The following is a 21,574-nucleotide window of genomic DNA, read 5'->3' as shown; positions in this document are numbered from 1 at the left end:
ATATTATAGAATATCTTACTGCTAGGAAAAGGCGTTCTCTCCACTCAGCATTACAAGATGTTCATGATCAGTTGATAAACTGCGATTTTAATTTAAGATGTACCTGTTCCGTCTTCTGTTTCACCATGATCTTCTATTAGCTTATGGTGAGCGTTGTGTGTCAATGATCAGATAAATAAGATCTCCACGAAGCTCATACTTATTAAGGCTTGTCGTGGAATCAAAATTTTCACAAGGTGTATTTGATGGGTGTCATTTATTTTGTCACGAGCGCAGCTGCGATGAGTGAGCGAAATGCGTTGGACCACAGGACATTGCCTGCATTGTATTGCTGATCGAACTAATTAATCGGTAGATCGGTTGATAGATAAACGCTACTGCGTTTCCGGCGAAGGTTGTTCAATAATATATCATGGTACAGTTAGCAACGTTACGAAATGTTATGATTAATGATAACAATAATCTTATTCGGGTTTATGACTATTTAAATAATCTTAGAAATTATTTGTAATTTAATCTTGGTTGTGGGTATACTTATATACAAATCAAATCTTTAAAATAGCTGCACAAATCTAATTTCGTTAAAAATTTATACAAATAATAATATAACTTGCTCTACTTATATAAATAACTATTCATAATTTTATGTCGATATAGATCTTTACCCAATACTTAAATATAAAATTTTGATATTGAAATGAAAAAAAATAAAACCTATATATTTTATAAGAACCTAATAAGGTTAATATTTATATTAATTGATTTAAAAATTATAAGATATAATAACGAATACCTTTTGAATATCTTAAATTCCCCGAGATCGCTTTAGCGTGACCTTTTTATGTTCGCTTTTTTTTGGCTCAAGATGCGCTTATTTTCCGGATTTGGTTGTTTAGTTGCTGGCTCACCTTCTGTAATTGTTATAAATGTAAATTTAACTAGGCAATATTGCGCTTGATTAATGTTGTTTTTAGTTTACAAGAAACCGTTGAATAATGTTGAAATTCTTATTTGGTATCCTCTATAAAATAAACTTGTTCCGTGTTCGAAGATATTTAATCAGTTATTTAAGAGATACTGAAAATATGACATTATTATTGGTGAAGTACTATGACATTACCGAAACAATATGTACTGGCGTATTTGTAACAGTAAATAGGAATGGCATGCCATTTATGTAAATAGTTGTTCTAATATCAAATCTATATAAAATCTAAATAACTAGTAAATAGTGCATAGCAAACGACTATTTAGTGACGTGCTTAGATAAGTTTACATTGTACTGAAATGGTAGCGAATTCAAATCAGACATAAATTTATTATCTTCGCACCGTAAACGAATATAGAAAATAGTAAGAGCTGCGTTAAGTCTAAGATTAACCGGTCTCCACTTGCGTGTAAGATATATTAAAGGCTTCGGTATCTGTTGAAATCCAGAGATAAGCTTGTGATAATCTATGCTTTTGAATTTTCTTCAATAATTCATTCATTTGAATATATTGTCAACAGAGCTAGTAACAGCTTTATTGCACAATTATACATATACAGTATAATTGTGCAATAAAAATGTTATTAAATATGATCTGTCTACTAAGTAAAATGATTGCCTTTGCAGTAAATTATATGTTTGAAATTAGAATGATTCATTCATATATGTAAGAACTATATATGGGAACGTCACTAAATATTATTTCATACATCTAAATTTATATGCTTAACTTACATACAAATGTCGCAGATTCTAATATATAAAAAGAACCATAGATAAATGCAAATGTCTTAACATATATATTACATACTAGTTTTCGCCCGCGGTTCGTTTGTATTTTAGAGGTTAGTTGTCAGTTATTAAATCTACGCACAACTTAAATTCATTCAGTCGTTTTTGCGTAAAAGAGTAACTAACATACATACAAACATTCATCTTTATAGTATTAGTACGCATTAAATGCATTACATATTAATAAAATAAAATTGAAGCAATAATTTGTTAATTAACATCTTAACATACGTGCCATTAAGTTTTTATATCCTAACATTGTAATCCACAATTATTCAATAAAGACGTCATTATTGTAATTCAAGAATGTGAAATGTGACTACAGTTCAACATGCTCTTATTATGACTTAAATATATATTAATAAGTTACCACAATTTTTTGTATGATATATAGTATATATCATAGTTAACAAATACAGTTTTCCCAAAATTATGTAAATTTACCAAAACATACAATTTGTTTTTTAGCTGTTGTAAAGTAAAAAAATGGAAAATATAAAGATAAATGATTATTTTATCTTTATTAATGAGATACAACATATTTGATCATTGAAACAAAATTGCTAAACATTTTTAAATAACTCAATAAAATCATTTTAACGTTTAATTTTATTATTGTTTTTGTAAGTATTATAATAATAATTCACTCAAAAACATCCACTAGTAGGTATATAAGTTATTAAATGATTTTTTACACTTACTTATTTCTTTTAGTTTATTTATAAATTAAATTAAATCACGACTACATTTTAGTAGTATAACCATAGTTTATATGTGTACTAATTTACTAGATGAAAACTCGGCTTCGCTTAGGTGAAAAAAATAAAACTAAACTAATTTTTCATATTTTTTTTATAAGCGTTGTGTGTGTTGTGTGATTATCTAATATCTATATTTCCTATTTAGGTGGTTTAACCTAACAATAAATAATAATCATTCTTTATACAGCTTTCTGAACGCACCCGTGAACTTCATTGAATTTCATGGATTCAATATCAGAAATATAAGTTAAAGCACGATTTTATATTTTTATATTGTAAGTTATTTTCGGAATGTTCTTACCTATATAGAAATGCGTTTATCTTTCTTTTAGAAATAAATCGTATCAAAATAAATTTTAGCTAAGGAGAAGCGGCAAAAAATAACACGCGGATGTAGAGTAAGAAATTGAACAAGGTTATATTTAGTCTTATAGAATCAGGAGATTCTATACCTATATCTATTGATATTCAACTAAACAGCGGAAAAACGGTTAAAATGCCATTACAATAAAAAAAAATTACCGTTATTTAAGTATGATGGACAGGTGACTCACTTTTTTGGGCTAACTAAAATCCAAAACGCAAAGAATAGTAATTCTTTTTAATTATTACTTGTATATAATTAAGTTCTTTATGATACTAAGCATTATGATTATAAATTATATTTATTATTAATAATTCCGTTGATTGTGTTTACGATATTAGTCATATAACACATTTTTAAAACACCCCTGAAACCATTTTGATTGTTCATCTGTATTTACCTTCTATACGATTCTTATTTATTATAATATTTACAACTTTAATTAACCTACAGTTAAAATGTTGTGGATAGTTTGAATATAAGATGACACAATCACTATACATGAGAAAATAATTGGTTAATATTTGATATTATATACATAATTATGCAATTGAAATAATTGTTTTTTAAATTATTATTTTTTCATTTAGATAGTTAAATTAAAACGGGAACTTAATTTAGATTTATTTTTTATAAGCTAATAATTTTCTCTCAATTTTAAACCATAGCAGATTGGTTTAATAGATTGGTCTTGTTAAGAGTTTTATACCTTTTCTCAGTTTAAGATGCTGTATACAGTCGAGGGTTGTTATTTAGAACTATAGTTGACAGCTTAACTTAATATTAGTAAGTTATCTTTTTGTTCTCTGAGTTCATAATATACAGTTTCATAATAATCTTTGTTTAATTTAAAAATTGTTATAATTAATCAATAACGGACTGGCATTACTAGCATTTCGGCCAGTTGAAATTGATGAATAATAAAAATAAATTAAGCAAATGAAAGTTCAATGATGCTTATAAACGTTTAGATACTCTTGGCCTATTCGGTATTTCGTTAATAGTTTAAAGATCATAATTGATAATGTGTCCTGCTCTTTATTATTAACAGAGAAGAGTAAAAACAACGCGAACAAAAAACAAGCAGATTAATAAATAAACGATCTAGCTATAGTTTTGTGAAATTAAAGATCAAATATAAATATATAAATTATTAACACGCGATATGATACACCCTTCAAATGTTTTTGAAAAACAAAATAAATTACAAATGTTCAGAACTGTTTCATTCATTCGCCCTTCTCTGAACTTATTTTTTTAGTAGGTACTTGGTTATTTTACATATTTAATAGGTCTGTATTTAGACATACTTTAAAAATAAAATATATAATACTTTTTAGTGTATAGATATTTTTTTGTTCTGAGGGTAAATACATAAAACAAACATGCTGTATATTTACATATGGTATGTACGTATATATAATATTTTGAAAAGAAATAGATTATTCTTTATATAATATGCAATATATTATGTCAATAACTAAATATTTTCAGCTAAAAATAACTCATTATGTGAGTAAAATAAACGCTTACATACATAATTATAATTATTCTATCACTAGTGGGAACCTCGCATAAATATCACTAATATAAGTATCACCATCACAAATATAATTAAATAAATAATAAAACATTTTTTTATGAAATTATCGTTACCTTGTCCTTCAGTTAATCCTTTTTTTTCAATATCATGACTATGTAAAATGGATTTGAATTAATGGCTGGCCACCTGTCCTGTACCACCTCTCCAGAGTTTTTCCACCTACCGAGCTCTTTTTGCTCATAGGATCCATTTAATACATATATTTATTAAGTAGAGCAGCGCCCAATGCTATGTCAACGTTTATGTTAGTTCATTTCTATAATTCTAATTCCTTGTTGTTTTATATATTTCAAATAAAGAAATATTGTTTGTATGGTTTATTATTGTTATTAGGTATAATTTCTTTAATATTGCTTATTAGGTATGTAGTAAAATAGGTATATAAATATTTTAAGCAGTGAATACGACGCAAGGTGTTTCTATGGCTGCCAATAACTTGTTTATTCCACATTTTACACCATACATTCATTCGCTTGCTTTTTTTTCATAGATTTCGAAAATAATACGTCGAAGTTGTAAAGTTTTAAAGCCATTTTTATTTGCTAAAAGTATTTAAATGTTCGTGACAAGTTTTGTTGTAAATAAAAATTTATCTGTGTATTGTTTTAAACATAAATATATATGGTAACTGTTAATCTGTGAATCAATTAAACAAAACCCGATATGTGCCAAATCTGAACCAAAATTGTGTAGCCTATTCCAATCAAAGAAGGAATAAATGTAAAAAAAAACCATAGATTTACGAATGCCGCGAGTTTTGCTAAGAGCCGAGCTATATTGTGCACTATACTAACACTTCTTGAATAATATATATTTTTGTAAAATACAATACTATTCCATTAAACTACTTATATCCTTAATTTTACTTCCAAAATTCCGATAACGGTTTCGTCGACGTTCAAAGCACCATTATTTTGCAAATCCATTGTGAATATCATAGATTATTTAAACTTTCAAATGCAAATGTTGTTTATTTGGCTTTTGTCCTCTTGTATTTGGAATAGATATACATATAAAATTCCAGTACATATTAAGCATCAAGAAATAGACTTTAGTTATTATCCTTTTTAGCGAAATCAAATCTATAATCATTCAATCAATTCGATTCTAAATATAGTTGTTTTTGATAGAAACTACTCAAGACCTTACGCGCGTATTATTCAAACACAATAAAATAATAAATAAAAAAACAACAACACAAATAAATGATACAAAAACCAATATCAACAAAATTTTGAAACCGAAAATATCAACATTTGTAATAAATTCTCTAAACTCTCAATTTTGACAGTCATTTGCAATTTTCGTAATTGGGTAGTGTCTACTCTACACAATAATTATCAAATTATCTATGCTGTTGTTGAAACTATTCTCGATATTAAATAGCTACTATAACTGATTAGAAAAAATTAAGGTTTCACTCCTTTTTAAGTAATGAGATTTAAACTAATCTAAATGTCTAATAATGAGATTTAAATTTACAATTAGAATTGAGTTAAGCGAGCTCTCCGCTCGTACTGAGTGCCAATAGTACCTACATCTAATCAAACGACCCACGTCTTTTTTCTCATGCATTTATTCAATTATCTTGTTATTTATCCGTAAGTATGAGTACCTAAGCGGTATTTTTATATACAGTAAAATTCCTATATTTGATAAGAATAAAAACTTTGTGACCAATAAAGAGAAATTGACGTTCATAATTCTTATGTTTAAATTTAAATTGATGTCGTCGTAGAAAATTTATAATGTGACTGTCGTTGATTTTTTTATATACATTCTGTAGAACTCCGAATTACTTTAAACATTTTAATGTTTTCGCATCGTCGGGTCATTATCTCTTTGGCATAATAAGTTACATTAAAAAAAATATGCACTATTTAATCATATAGGTATATACTTAATATAAAGTTTCAAACAATTCGTTTTAGTTGTTTTTGTGTAAAGTAAAAAACGTACAAACAAAACATACATCGATAATATTAATATGATTAGTGAATCCCGGTGTTAGACGGGAAATTATGTACCTATTACTATATTTAATATTTTTCTGAGGTATATTTATCTAATAAAAATAATTTAAAAAGGGCTATAGATTGCAACAAAGACATTTGCGTAAACTATTTTAAAAACTTACTTGTTAATTTCACATAATAAGAAACTATTATTCGAATACAAAAACAAAATCACGATGTGTTCTATTCAAAGAAAATTATTTGTAACCTCTAACTTAGTTTTCTTTTTTGGTTAAAATATTTAATTTACAAACACGTCATACACATACAATAATAAATATTGTTTTTTACCGAAATTCCAATTGTTATGTAAAATTTTGTTCGTGCATGTATACGGAACAGCAGACTTTATAGTAGACATCGGTAGATCGGTTCTTTATAACAAGTATTAAAATAAAAAAATCTGATTTCTCCGATATTCATATATAATAATCGCGGGTGGAAATGCTAAAGCCATTGAAGCCAATAAGTGCTGGGCACAAGACTCCTATCCTATTAATGGTGCTAGAATAAGCGAAGTGTCCTTCTCTAGAGCGCGTCGCTCTTATTTTGGTTTGTCGTACATTTTTTGAAATAAATCATCTTTACATTGTACAATACAGGGTGAATGCTAATAAAATAATATTATTTTATAGCAATCGATTCAAAACGTCATCGTTGGCCTTTAGCCGTTTCCCTATTCCATTAAAACAACGATTCAGTTGCGGTTCGTTCGAAATTCGATTGAAATAATATCGGAAATGTATCGTAGCCGTTGTGAACTTGTAGAATTGGTCCCCAGTTATCAACCAGATGAGAATTATTTTTATGAAGAATAATCGAAGTTCGATCGTAATAGAATCGGGAACGTATCGTAATCGTTTTAACTTGGTAGAGTTGGTCCCTCAGTGTTTTGCCCAACCAATGCACCAACGTATCAAACGTTGGTCGGTTTGTTGACGTGTAGATCTCAAAGTTTTTACTTCGAATTATATTGTATTGAGTATACAAGACTTACACGAGTTACATGTAGGTACAAAGTCGTAAACTCGTTATATATTTAGGTCAGAAGGCGATGTCAGTTAAATGGATATAATAATTATTTTAATAAATACGTGTACAAGGTTGCCATGGATTTACCTTTGCTTTTAATTTGTTATATATGTATTCATATAACAATTATACAACTGTAACAGGGTAGTGTTTGTACGTAAAACCGCAGTTAATTATTAGAAGAAAAACAAAATTATTTTCCTAATTTATTTATGTACTATTCAATGCTCCATTAGTGTAAGTACCATGCTAATACAGCTGTAGATTTAGAGGTCGTAGGTTCAACCTAGGGTCAAACAAAAGTTATTGGGAACTCCGGTCAAAGAGGATCCTGTATTGTTAACACTGTCATGGCATAAAAATTTTGCGTGCGAACTCTCTCCGGTCATGTTAGTTTGTCATCCTATCAGATTATTTATAGATACACACCCCATCTGTGTTTGCACATACACTCCCCACACATACACTGGAGCAATATTTATATCATATTTCCGATGCTACTTCCTACTGTGAAATTATCAGTCAGGAGGAAATCATTGTTATCATCATTGTGTTTTTTTAATTCATCTCTCATCCATCTGAGTAACCGCTTCGGTTGCTATGTTCTAGTATATAATATTCTGTATCAAGTGTAATTATATGCACAAAGAACATAACACCTTAGTTACTCTCAAATATCTGCGAATATAAATCGAATGTAATTTGCCAAATTTGGTGGGTTCTTCTGCGTTTAAAACAAGATATATTATTGTACGTTTGTAAGCGTCTTATATAAGTCTTTATTCTTCTTGTGCGAAGACTGGTCGGATAGCTAGTAGCTAATTAAATAAAAGTGACATCCATTTTTTCGTGCACTTTTTCGTGTACCTTACATTGCTAGTTGTTCTAAAATCTGAAAGGGTGGGTAAAATATACATATTTCGAATTAATAGTGATTATTATTAACATTTCTTTAAAATTGGGAAGATTTACTGTCGTATAAGCTGTATAATAATAAAATGTTCTCTATTATTACATATGAAGATACCATTTGAATCCATAAGGTCACCCTTAGATACCATCATATGTGTTAATACATATGACAGATAAGATGTTGTGATAACAAACAAACATATTATATCCAATCGCCTTCATACGTCATGAATGTTATTTATCTATCGAATATCTTTATATATATATATATAAATCTGTATGTTTGTTTTTAATTAAACTCCTCCTAAACGGTTGGATCGCTTTCGATGAAATCCTTTATGTTTTTTTGAGTGGTTCTCTGGATGGTTTGGATTAGATCTTGTTGGGATCGGGAAGTAAATAAAATTATTATTTCAAGTCGGGTCGGTCAGCTAGTATATTTGTATAATCTATAAGTTTTACTAGATAATAAATAATAACATTAACTCAAACAAAAGAAACTCAATACTCAAAATAAAGCATGTGCTTTTTTTACAGCGCTTGTAGGTATATTTATAGGTATATTATTTTTCATACCTAACGTTATTCCTATTAATTGACATTTAATGCACATTTGATCTAGAACCGGTAAGAAACGCGCTTGTGATTCTGTGATAATTATTTCAGTAGATATTAATTACAACTTACAATATTTTCTTCTTGAAAATACATAAATAATAATTCCACAGTATTCTAGATAACTCTAAATAGTTATTAAATTATTTCGTCCTAGTTGTTTCGTCTAGGTGATTTTATTTATTTCCCAATCGTAGCGCCACCTACTATCTAAACCATCCAGGGACCAACCGAGTCTAATCTAACTATTCAGCCAACACACAAAAAAATCCATCGAAATTGAACCAATCGTTTAGGTGGTGTTCAGTTATATACACACCTACAGAAGATTTTTTAATTGGTTAAATTTTTTATTTAAAGATGGAAATAATAAAAATAAAAAGCCTTTTATTTCCCGCACAGTTAATTTTACATTACATATTTAACAATTTAATTAAATGTAATAAATTAAACATATACTTATACATTAACAGTAATATTAACTTTTTATTATAGATTAACAACATATAATTCAACAATTTAACAAAATGAAGTAAATTAATCTTTCTATTATTAAATTATATTATTATTATAATAAATTTTAAATTATAATATTTCTAATAGTATAAAAATTAGTATTTTTATTAGTATTATTTTTATTTTTTGGCAAGAACCTCTTTAGGTGAAGGCCTCCTCCAGATCCAAATGTTTTTTGGCAAACACATAAAAAAATGTACAGCAAATGCCAAAATGAAAAAAAAAAATATATGTATATAAATGGTTATCCTTTTAATTTATAATATTTTATTGTAAGAAATGGTTTAATCTATAAGGTGTTTAAAAACTATTTATGTTTGCGGAAGTAAGCTATATAATTTAAATCAAAAAAATTCAATGGAAAAATATTAAAATAAGATATGGTGAAGATTATACGTCGAAATTATGTCTCCATAGTCAACTTTCTCCCGAAACATGCTTAAGATACTTATTAAAACTACATATATTATGATTTATTTTAATAATTTTACGGAAATAAATGGCGCTTTACATTTTTTTTATATTTATAGTGATCATATTTTTTTTACACGAACACTCTAGATATGATATGATATATATCCTTACATAGCCAACGTATTGAAGATATTATAAATCTCGTGTTTGTTATTACATATACTCACCATTTATCTCGAACAACGCTATCGTTTCGTTAACGTTAAGTAAGTATGTATCAGGGATGCTATGAATATGTAATTTCGTATCTGGATATGGATACCGATATATGTAATAATATGTAATCAATTTACCATTTACAAAATTTAAAAAGTTTATTAAGACTAAATTAATAAATAAATCTTATTATTCATTAAAAGAGTACTTTTTAGAAAAAACGCGTGGATTTAGGCTCGGGTTCCATCAGATTAATTATTGTAAAAAGCAGCATTATAAATCTGTTTATTCGAAAAGAGCAACTATACGAGTTTCTTGCCGTTTCTTCTCGCTGGAGGTCGCTTTCTGAAACGGCGGTAGTATTTTAATATCGACGATTCAAAAACGCTTTATTGTGAAGTTTACTTGAATAAAATTGATTTGATTTGATAAATAAATAACATTTAACCAGTTTCAGATACTGTTACGGATACGAAATTATATCAGATTATCCGATTGTCTCGGATACTTTCCGTTACGGATATTAGATTATTTAGAAATTGTTAAAGAAAAAATTACAACATATGAATTTGACATTATTTGTATACTATTATATAGTTTTAGGTATAAACACCGAAAAAAAAAACAAACAGCTTTAAAATACAATTAGCTTTAAGAGAGTTCTTTAAGTATAAGTCTTTAAGTATGTGAAAAGAAAATTATAATATCGATTTTTTTATCGGTTTCGGTTAAGGTTACGGATAGATTTTTATTTCGGATATCAGATAGTTTTAGTTATAATTGGGCCATTGAAAAATATCCTATGTATGCCTTCTAAATCGATTAATGTATATTTATATTGTATCACTTTAGATCCCCTTAACATTTAACAGAAAAGTTTTATTTCTATATCTGCTGATGTAAGAGAAAAGAGCCGATTTTTACAGCGTGAGCACGAAATAATCAACTATATTATAAAGATACGGTTATTATTATGTCTGTAGTTATTTCTTAATTATAAAATCAATCCATACTAAATGTTGGATTAAAAATATATCTTCTTGTTTCTAGATATTATTTTGTTTGGTTTGTGTGTCCCTTGAGTTATATTTATAGAATCGGCAAAACATGTGCGTCGTTACAGATGTAATCAGTGATTAACGATATCATAATTGTTATTTTAAAGTAGTTTGTTCTCCAAACTTCGATCAAGGATCTTTATTACTGAATTTACGTCTTTTTAGATATAAAATAAAATTAAACAAATTTTCCCTCGTAACGATTCACTCAATCCACTAAAAGAAACGATATGTTTTTTTGGTTTTATAAATTATTACAGTTGTTAATAAGATTTTTAAAAACAAAATATAACACTATTACTCGTTTAAATTAGTATTTTTTAAAATAGGAAATCTTTAATCCATATTTCTTAATAGAATCTTCTATTTAATGATTGATGGACGTAAAACGCACAGACTTTATCCGCTTGGTCTAAAAGAATGAAATTTTGCAACAGAAATTTCTGGGATATCATGGGGTACACGGCTAGTAGTGAATAATATTTATAGAAAATAGTTTATGCGATTATCTTTACTTACATATAAATGTTCTTTAAAATGTATAAGATATATTTTCAAATAATAATATGCAGTCTTATATAATCTACATATTGTTATTTTTTGTTACTTACTACCTCGGCTAACACTCACACTGATATATGTGTATTATGCGTAAAAACCTATCCGTAGAATCACTCTGTTAATTGATGAAAATCGTATTAAAACCCATTGCATAGTTCAAAAGATCTTAAGTGCACAGACTTAGCGATAGTCACACAGAACTAATGGTTTTTTAAACAAACATGGGTTTTTTTATTACTATCCGTATTTAAAACGGGATATTTACCATGTTTTTTATTTTTATTTGGTGCTGCTCGATATTTCGACATTACCTACGAATGTCTTGTTCACGAGACTGACGTTTGCGGGTAGATGTTGAACATTACCCGCAAAATCCGCAAATAAAAATAAAAAAAACATGGCAAATATCCCGTTTTAAATACTAATAAAACTAATGTTGTTTAAATCATTAGTATTTTGTATGATTAAATATATCAAATGATAGATTTTTAATGTTACAAAAAATATACTGAATCTAAACGGCGCCTATTCGCGACAAAAACGAGTTACCTAATTCCTTCCTATCTAGATAACATCCTTTCCCAATTAATCTTATACGCCTAACTACATTTATTGATTCAATTTCAGAAATATAAAAATATTGAGATAAGTTGATTACATGCAAAAGGCGAGAAATTAAAAATATATCGAATGTAATATATTTATTACCGATACCGTCATTTTAATTATCATTAATTTCAACACTTCGGATTTATTATGTTATTATCTTGTTTTTTTTTTTTTAATTAAACCACTTTTATTTTTCACTTTTTACACACAAATTAATTAAATAAAAATACCATTATACTAAATCATTATTCGAAATTGGGGCTAAGGTAGTTGTTTTAAAATATTGTCATCTGTATTATTATTGTTCTATTAAAGAATATAAATGAAATAATAAATACCCTACTAGGAACCCTTTTCCATTACATAGTTATATGTATATACACATATTTCTTTATTCTTCTGAAGGGTTTCCTTTTTGGTTAAAACGCGACAGTCAATTGATCAACCAGTACAATTTGAAAGCAACATTTTGCGTAAGATAGCTTAGTTATTGGGTAAGGTATATAAATGGACTAGAGCAGGTTACGACCTACGAGGGCGGAACGTTTAATCCGGATGAAACCGCGCAGAGAAGTTTCTTATTAATTAAATGTTATATTTAAAACAAGGAGGCATAGTATGACTAATTCTTCAAAGTCTATTAACTGCACTTGATGTACCTAATATAAAGCAGCATTATGTACGTTATGTGATGTATATTATGTACACTTTAAATTAAAATAAGGTCGCCATTTAGGCAAATAGGTATAATAATCTTTAGAAAATTGAAAGGATTTGCGTTGATTATTTTGTAAATTTATTTTCGGAAGGTAGATTACTAAATGGACTAAATCATGGTTAGTGAATACCTTCATAGACACAAGCATTTTACCTAAGACATACTTGTGTTGTTACACCGTCAAGCGTTGCCAATCACGTGATCTGAGTTTCTCGTGTCAATGTGTTAATATAGCCCTGTTCTGTCTTCTCATCATATTTATGGTACAGGCGTAGTGTAAAGATAGATTGAGCTGTTCGTCACTGAATATTTGGTTTAAAAATATAGATGTGTTATGTCCAATAAACGAGAAAATATATCGCAGCGTTGCTTGGTCAACTCACTAACCCTTCGTTGTGTATGTAATTAGTAGGTCGCGATCTTTATGTCATAATGTTGTACATTGATTGTATGACAGACTAATCAGGTTATATAAGTATATTTAATTTTTTATTACAATCTTCGGTAAATATTTTTTGTCTCCTACCGTAATATTGCTTTGATTACTATTTTTGTTTTTGACAAAAAAAAGGATTAACTTTGAGGTGGAACCATGACTCGACAAATTTACCCAATCTTAATCGTAAAATATTCTATAAATCAACTTTTCATTGATAATGAAAAGTTGATTTATAGAATATAAATCAACTTTTCATTATGAGGCTTTACTAAATGTTATTTACAAAAATACCCCAAAATCCAAACCACGTGATGGCAAGCATCCCATATGGTATTCACGTTCTCTTATACGTACTCTTAAGGAAAAATCAAAATATCATAAAGTATTCAAGAAGTATAAAAATCCTATGGATAAATACACTTACGACCTCCTAAGAGATCGCTCAAGCGAAATGATATTTGAATGCTATGATTTCTTCAAAACAAATATATCAGACCATATTCGCAACAATCCTAAATATTTTTGGAAATATTTTAAAGACAGAAAATGCAATTCTAAGTCGATTCCCAATCAAATGATATTAAATGATAGAAAAGCTACAGGAGGACAGGAAATATGTAATCTTTTTTCTTATAATTTTCAGTCGATCTATGATACCACACATAAGTTTCCACCTTTCAACCCAAAATATTTAACTGGTATTGAATGTACAAATAACACATACGCCAAATGTTCTGCAACAGATCATGAGGTTAAAACACAACTTCTATCCTTAAATTGCAATAAAGGGGCGGGACCCGATCTAATATCACCTACATTTATTAAAAATTGTGCTAAAGTTTTAGTTAACCCCCTTACAAAAATATATAATAAATCACTCCAATTGGGAATATTCCCAGCTAAATGGAAAGTTGCTTATATAACGCCAATTCATAAATCTGGAGACATTAATAATATTTCTAATTACAGACCAATATCCATACTATCTACTTTTGGGAAAGTTTTTGAGTCACTAATTCAAAAAAAGATGTATTCTCATTTAAAACCTTACTTTGATTCATACCAGCATGGCTTTTGTCCACATAAATCCACAACATCTAATCTAGTTAGTTACATATCTGATATTTCTGAAGCTGTAGATAAGAATAATGAGGTACATGCTATATATCTGGATTTTAAAAAAGCGTTCGACTTAGTCCACCACGACATTCTTTTAACCAAATTGGAATGTATGGGTATTCATGGTTCCTTGTTGCGTTGGTGTGAGTCATACTTAAAGAATCGATCCCAATTAGTTGCCATTAAAGGTTTTAAATCTTTTGAATGTAAAATACCCTCTGGTGTACCGCAAGGGTCACACTTAGGACCTTTGTTTTTTCTTGTTTTCATTAATGATGTTGGAAAAGTAATTAAATCTAAATATCAAATATTCGCAGATGATTTAAAAATATACAGGGAAATTAAATCACTAGAGGATATCGAAATCCTACAAAGTGACATCGACAACCTTGTTTGTTGGTGTCTTGCAAATCGTGTGACTCTAAATAAGGATAAATGTGTTCATATTAAATTTAGTAGAAAACGAAAGCCACTAAAACACACTTACTACATCGACGGTACGCCTCTTACGGAATCAACGAATGTTAGGGATCTTGGGGTGATAATAGAAAACACCTTAAGCTTTAGAGGTCACATTGATTCCATCATATCAAAAGCCTCGCAAGTATCTGGTCTGGTGTTAAGATTAATGAAAATCTTTAAGGATCCAAGCTTGACAATATTAGTATACAATAGTATAATAAGGAGTATCCTAGAATATTGTTCAGTTGTTTGGAATCCTGGATATGAGGTGCACTCAGATAGAATAGAACGTGTACAAAAACGTTTTCTATATTACTTAGCGTACACAGATCTAAATGCTAAAAATTTTAATTCTTACGACGCACGCCTAATTAATTATAAACTGCAAACTCTTAAATATAGAAGAGAAGCTGCCGACTTTCTTTTTTTATACAAATTATTGCATGGAGATATTGATGCACCTGATCTACTTGCTAAGATTAGTTTCTACATTCCGCGTCAAGGTAGCCGTTTACAAAATCGTAAAATATTTAGCCTGCCTGATGTCAAATCAAATCTTGGCCAACATTCGCCAATTTACCGTATTTGCTCGCTTGCGAATTGTAGTCGTCAACACTTAGATGTCTTCAGTGAATCTGTTGGTTCTCTTAAAAATAAACTTAAAACAAAATCACATTATTTTATGTAATAATTAAATAATTAACTAATCAGTAATTACACAAGTACTGTTCTTGTTAACTAAGCAATATATTTTTTAAAGCATGCTAGGTTTACATCCAGAAGACTGCAACTTCATTACACTCTGTTTAGCTTAGATATTACTTTGTATGCACTAGTTGTAAGTCAGTTTTGTAAACTTAAATAAAAAAAAAAAAAAAAAAAAAAAATAATTGCATGTTTGAATACCAACGCACCACAAAGTTAGCTGTGTGACCAAGAACTAGCAGAAACCTTATACTGGCTATGTCATCCTAACTAAATTATGCTAGCAAGATTTAAGATATTTTGCATAGTTTTAGTGCGTTGAGTAATACGACAAAAAATATATTCGTTTAAAATAAACAAATACTGTTATTTAAAATATTATTATTTTGTTTCGTCGTATAATATGACATTTATTTCAATTTATAATTTAGTACTTTATTTAATATGCCGACTATGCAACGCGGCTGGGTATTAATCAGAAATCTTATGGATTTAAGTATAACTTTAAGAAAACGAATATGATTTAATAACACATAAAGATAATTTATGGAGATATAATAGTGTGTTAATATATACTTTTTTGCTTCAAGAAAAACATGTATTAATGCTGAGTTATTTGAATTTTAAACGACTTGAGTGTTTCATTAGAATCTTACGAATTACTTCAATAACGACACCGATAAAGGTTATAAAGAAAATATAACAATGTACGTTTGTATACACAATATATTATGCCATGTGGTATTATAGATTATATATATATATATATGTAGGAATGTGATGAATATATTTCTAAAGAATACCTTAGCGTCATCATCACATTAGCGGTTCGCTTTACTCGAATAAGGTTTGATCAGGTGTAGCAGTAAATCTAATTAACATTTAAATGGTGATCACGCATAATCAGCTGGCTTTGATAACTGAAACGATGCTGCTTAATTAGTAGACAAACGCCACAAAATATTAATGGGGTGTTAAACCGGCTAAAACATTCACTTGCCGCATTCATGAATAAACCGTAAACACTTGTTCACACTCAACGGGTCGTGTGACGCAAGATTTGTCGAGCTTTTGAATGAAATAACTCGGATAATTTCGCTCCCTAATTAAATATATTTTTTTATACAATATTGTAATATAAAATATAACAAGATTGGACAACAGCTATATTTGAATAGTAACAGAATATGAAAATACATAAAGAGAAAGCCGAGAAGGTCCATTGGTTGGAATATGTAAATATTAACACAGGATCGCTGGTTCAAGCGTTGCAAACACTACTGATTTTTTATATACATTTTTAATTACTATCGCAAATATCGCGAAGAAAAATTATTTCACGTGTATCCACAAACCCATAATAGAGCAGATTGGTGGACTAACCTTAAAAGGCTTCGATAGTTTGCTGTTGCTTAATTTTTCATGTATAAAAACGGCATTGGTCGGACTGAATGTAAGATTTGAAATTTGCAGACTTCTAATTTGAAAAATTAAGATTTGAGGACATGGGCTCTGCTCTTCCTTCATCTACAACTCTTATCGAACATTTCAAAGTGACTTCCTTTATTGTCTGGTTATAACAAATATATGTTAAAACATATATATTTTTTAAATTAGGCAAACGTGTCGGTCTGTTATCGCAGCTAATATTTTTTTTTAATTTGCGCGAGCTATGCGTGGACTGGTTATGCTAGTTATATACATTCCTACATATGTTTTTTATAGCTCGTCTTTTATCGACATATTTGTATGTTAGGATTTCGCGATAGTTAAAATTTTCCTTTTTAGAAAGCAGTAATAAAATTGATCTGGTTAAGTATTCGACGCAAATATTTGAATGAACGTCTTAAATCTTTTTGACTTTTATGAGCGAAAATAATAGTATAGTTTCGATATGTTTTATTCATGTTTAAGATAATTAATTATTTTTGGAATTCCTGTTAACGTTTAATATGGAAGCGTACAAGTTAGTGACAAATTAATGGACCAATATTTTTTTAATTACGTGCAAAACTCAAGCTGCCTATCTTTGTTGATATTAGTATTGTTTTTTCTACAACGGAAATGACATTTGACACGGTACTTGTAACATCTATGTACCTAAGTATATATATTTTTTATTTAGTAAAAAAAGTTACTTAGAATTAGACTATGAATTTATATTTTGTTACTATAACGCCTCTGAAATATATATATATATATATAGTCTAAGCAACCATGATCTAATAAAAATGTGTAACAAAGCATGTTTATTTATATTCAAAGCATCTGTTCGTGCATTAAAAAAAAAATTTAAAAAAAAAATTATGCCACAATTTTTTTTAAGAGTAACAAAAATAATAATTTAAAGTATCTTTTTTTTTATAAATTTAAACTTATTTTTTTGTACATTTGCTAAAAATATAACAACGCGGTAGGCGGTCGCATTTGACTTATTTATTTAAAAGCTCACTTCCGTTGCTCGATGCTGTCTGAGTTCAGAACTACCTATTAAATCCTGATCGTCTGCATTGAATATGCAAGCAGTTGGAACAAGCAAAATGCCACGTTCATTGATTCAGTTAAGCTTTAAACATTTCCATAATTCCGCATCACATCATCTAAAATTAAAAAAAAAATGTACATGAATTCTGTTTCTTTAATAAAGTATTCATAAATCGTTTTATTTTATTTGTAATGAATATTGGAAAGTTTTAAAAATATATACATTTATTTATAGCATGTTTCGAATACAACACTACACATTACCAATGATACAAATCTTAAATTAAATTGTTTTATAGTCAATTTAACATGAATCTAATTTAAAAACCAAATCAGCTTAAATAGTGTTTATTACTCTCCGACTCCATAATTCCTTTAAGCATTTAAACGATTCAAGAGAGGAGCTGTCGAATGATTATTTGTTTACAGAGCTATGTTTAACTGCACTTTCGTTCTTGCATTAAAATTTACACAAAAGGTGGTAATTTTACGGTGTATGATGACATTAATAGTGGCGAAACCCACTCGTAAGACAATGTTTCTTTTTTTTTGTTTAAACTGTTCGCGTTTGAACGAACGCGATGTTGTAACGCTCCCCTATGCATTATTTTGCATGTATGAACCACCTGCGCGGAAGGCATTCCAAGTTGATAGTATTTGTTTAATAAAGTAATAATGCAAAGAAGATTTAAATACATATGATGTTCTGAATGAATTATGAAGAAATAAATAACTTAATGCCCTGTATTGTAAATTAGCGAGGATATAAATTGCGTGCTTTTTATATTCAATAATGGATTAAGAAAATTTATTAAGTGTCCACAATGTGTAAGTTTACTTGGACGAATAATTGGATGGATGGATGACTAATTAAAAAGGTGATGTTTTAAAATATGCTAGAAACAATTTCAAGCAAACGATTTTGCATTCAACAACTTATCTACTAATAATCTTTTCATATAATATTGATGTTAAATTTTTTAATTACCCAAATCGTCGCGTTGACTTATTAAAAAAAAAAGTAATTACTCGTGTTTAGTTCGTCAAAAATCGACGATCGTCAATCGACCTTTAATTTTGCATAATTAATTAAAGATCCGCCTCGTTTATGATCAATGTGTAAGAGATAAGCGATGTATAATTTGCATTAGTCGTTAATTAAATAAACAACTCGTAACTGCGGTAATGGAAATAAAATAATGAAGTCATAAAACCCTAAAAAACTTATCGGTCAATAAATAAAAGAGAGAACCGTGCGCCGGAGTTACAGCCAGTCAATACATTCTAATCAGTGATTTATTAGCCCTAATCCTCAGCAAAGCACAAATAAGCTATCTTGTCGACTTAATGTTGTATCAGCTCAGGCGTGAAACTCCCGCGCACCACTAAGTGGTCCTTCCAGTTTCCACTCGAAATATTTTAATAAGGCCTCACTGCTCACGCACCCAAATAAAAACATATACACGCACTCACTGACACGAACGATCTCTAAAACCTCGCCAGATTCCACCTCACCTTATTTATAATAGTAGCGACACTAAGACTCTACATTTTTGCTCTAAACGGTGTTAATTTATTGACCGTGGGCAGATAATATCACTTTTTTCTCCCATTATTGAAGCGATTACACCAGAAATTATACGTCGAAGTCCGATTCCGACTGTTCGATCGGTCGGCGAGGTGCAACGGAATCTAATCCTTAAACGAATGCGGTAAGAGTTGTTTTTGTGGATACGAATTATAAGCTCAGTCTTACCTTTCTTGATGAAATCGCCTTATGGACTCGCCAATAAAAAGTGTAAAGTTATGAACAAGTTATGCCACTCGCATTAATTTCGATGCTTAACCTGATAAACAAATTATAGTATATTAAGTTAATAGCTTAATTTATAATTGAATGTGTTACGATGTGTTCATAAGAAAGCATTGTTACGATCGGCCTTTAGCATATCAGGACGAAGTTAACGACAAATTGCTCGGGTATATTATACGCATAACCGTTGCGAAAGCGACACCTTAAAGCCAGAGAAACGTTTAAACGCTCGTTCGAACGGGCCAGTTTATGGACAAAATTTTACAAGCGAAGTTTTACTTGAACGTACTAACTGTAATTTCGTTCCGCATAAAAAGTGTAATGTCAGTTGAATTTCAATATCATTTTAAAATTAGCTATGCATATTATAGGGCACGTAACACCGAAGTCTGTTATAACGGGTAGTGATTGCACAAAAGGAACTTTCTCACGGTTAGCGATGGTCTATCTTTATCATGACAGTGGCTTTTAATAAAACTAATTTCTAGTCCTTTGACATGAAATGAATCTAAATTGTACGAAATGGTTACTTAATAGCGCACAATCTGAAAGACTTGAGGCTAAAGCCTTTCAAATTATGAAATAATGATAATAAATTTATTTTTTACGATACTCGACATCACAAAAATGATTTCTATTATAATTGTAATAATAGGATTAATATGATTTCTAGTAACAATCTTCTTTAGCTTTCCCTTTTGGAACATGTATAGACTTTGTTAATCAATTTTATCACGTCTTTCATTCAAATATATTAATTAATGTAATAAAAATAATCTTTAAACTAAGATTTCATTTAAAATTCAATCTTGTCTTAATTCTGATATGTAGCTAAATCTCTACACCATGAAAAAAGTTAATTACATATTTCTAATAAAATAAGTATAATGTATTTAATAAACATGAATGAATAACAAAATTCATCCAGCCTTTTTAATGTTCTTGCTTTGCTACTGCGAGTTCTTGATAGCAGTATTGACGTCAATAAACGGAGAGGCGATACTTCCTATCTCTTTTTAATAATCTGAGAATAGCAGAATTGGTAGTATTATATTTTTTGGCGCTATAATACGGGTAATTCAGTATTTCTATTTCCCAATTAAGTGTAAAAGCGCTTCATTTTTGTGTTTCATATAAAACCTCTTTAAAAGAAAACTGGTCATTTGCTTAACGGTTGGACATTTATGGGAATTTAGAGATATTAATTTCCTTTAGGACTGTGTACCACAGTAGCCGCCAGGATCGAAGCTATGAATTTATATCGCATGACTGCCCGTCGAACTTTTGCGTGGGAGTTAGATATGTAGCTTCTTCTTCTCTTTGCTAGTGTTAGTGATTGCTTTATTTATAGTGATAGAAACAGCCAGCGTTTTTATCG

At 29.0% G+C, this 21,574-nt stretch overlaps 1 protein-coding gene across 1 annotated transcript in view; it reads left to right on the top strand.

Moving 5' to 3' along the window:
- Positions 1 to 21,574, top strand: part of LOC125077655 (paired box protein Pax-6-like) — a 45,674-nt gene that overhangs the window by 2,107 nt on the left and 21,993 nt on the right. The gene's annotated exons all lie outside the window — the stretch shown is intronic.

The sequence above is a fragment of the Vanessa atalanta genome, chromosome 4 (genome assembly GCF_905147765.1).
Source record: "Vanessa atalanta chromosome 4, ilVanAtal1.2, whole genome shotgun sequence".
Classification (NCBI taxonomy): Eukaryota; Metazoa; Arthropoda; class Insecta; order Lepidoptera; family Nymphalidae; genus Vanessa; species Vanessa atalanta.
The sequence above is the reverse complement of the archived record's forward strand: the minus strand, read 5'-3'. Positions and strand labels throughout refer to the sequence as shown.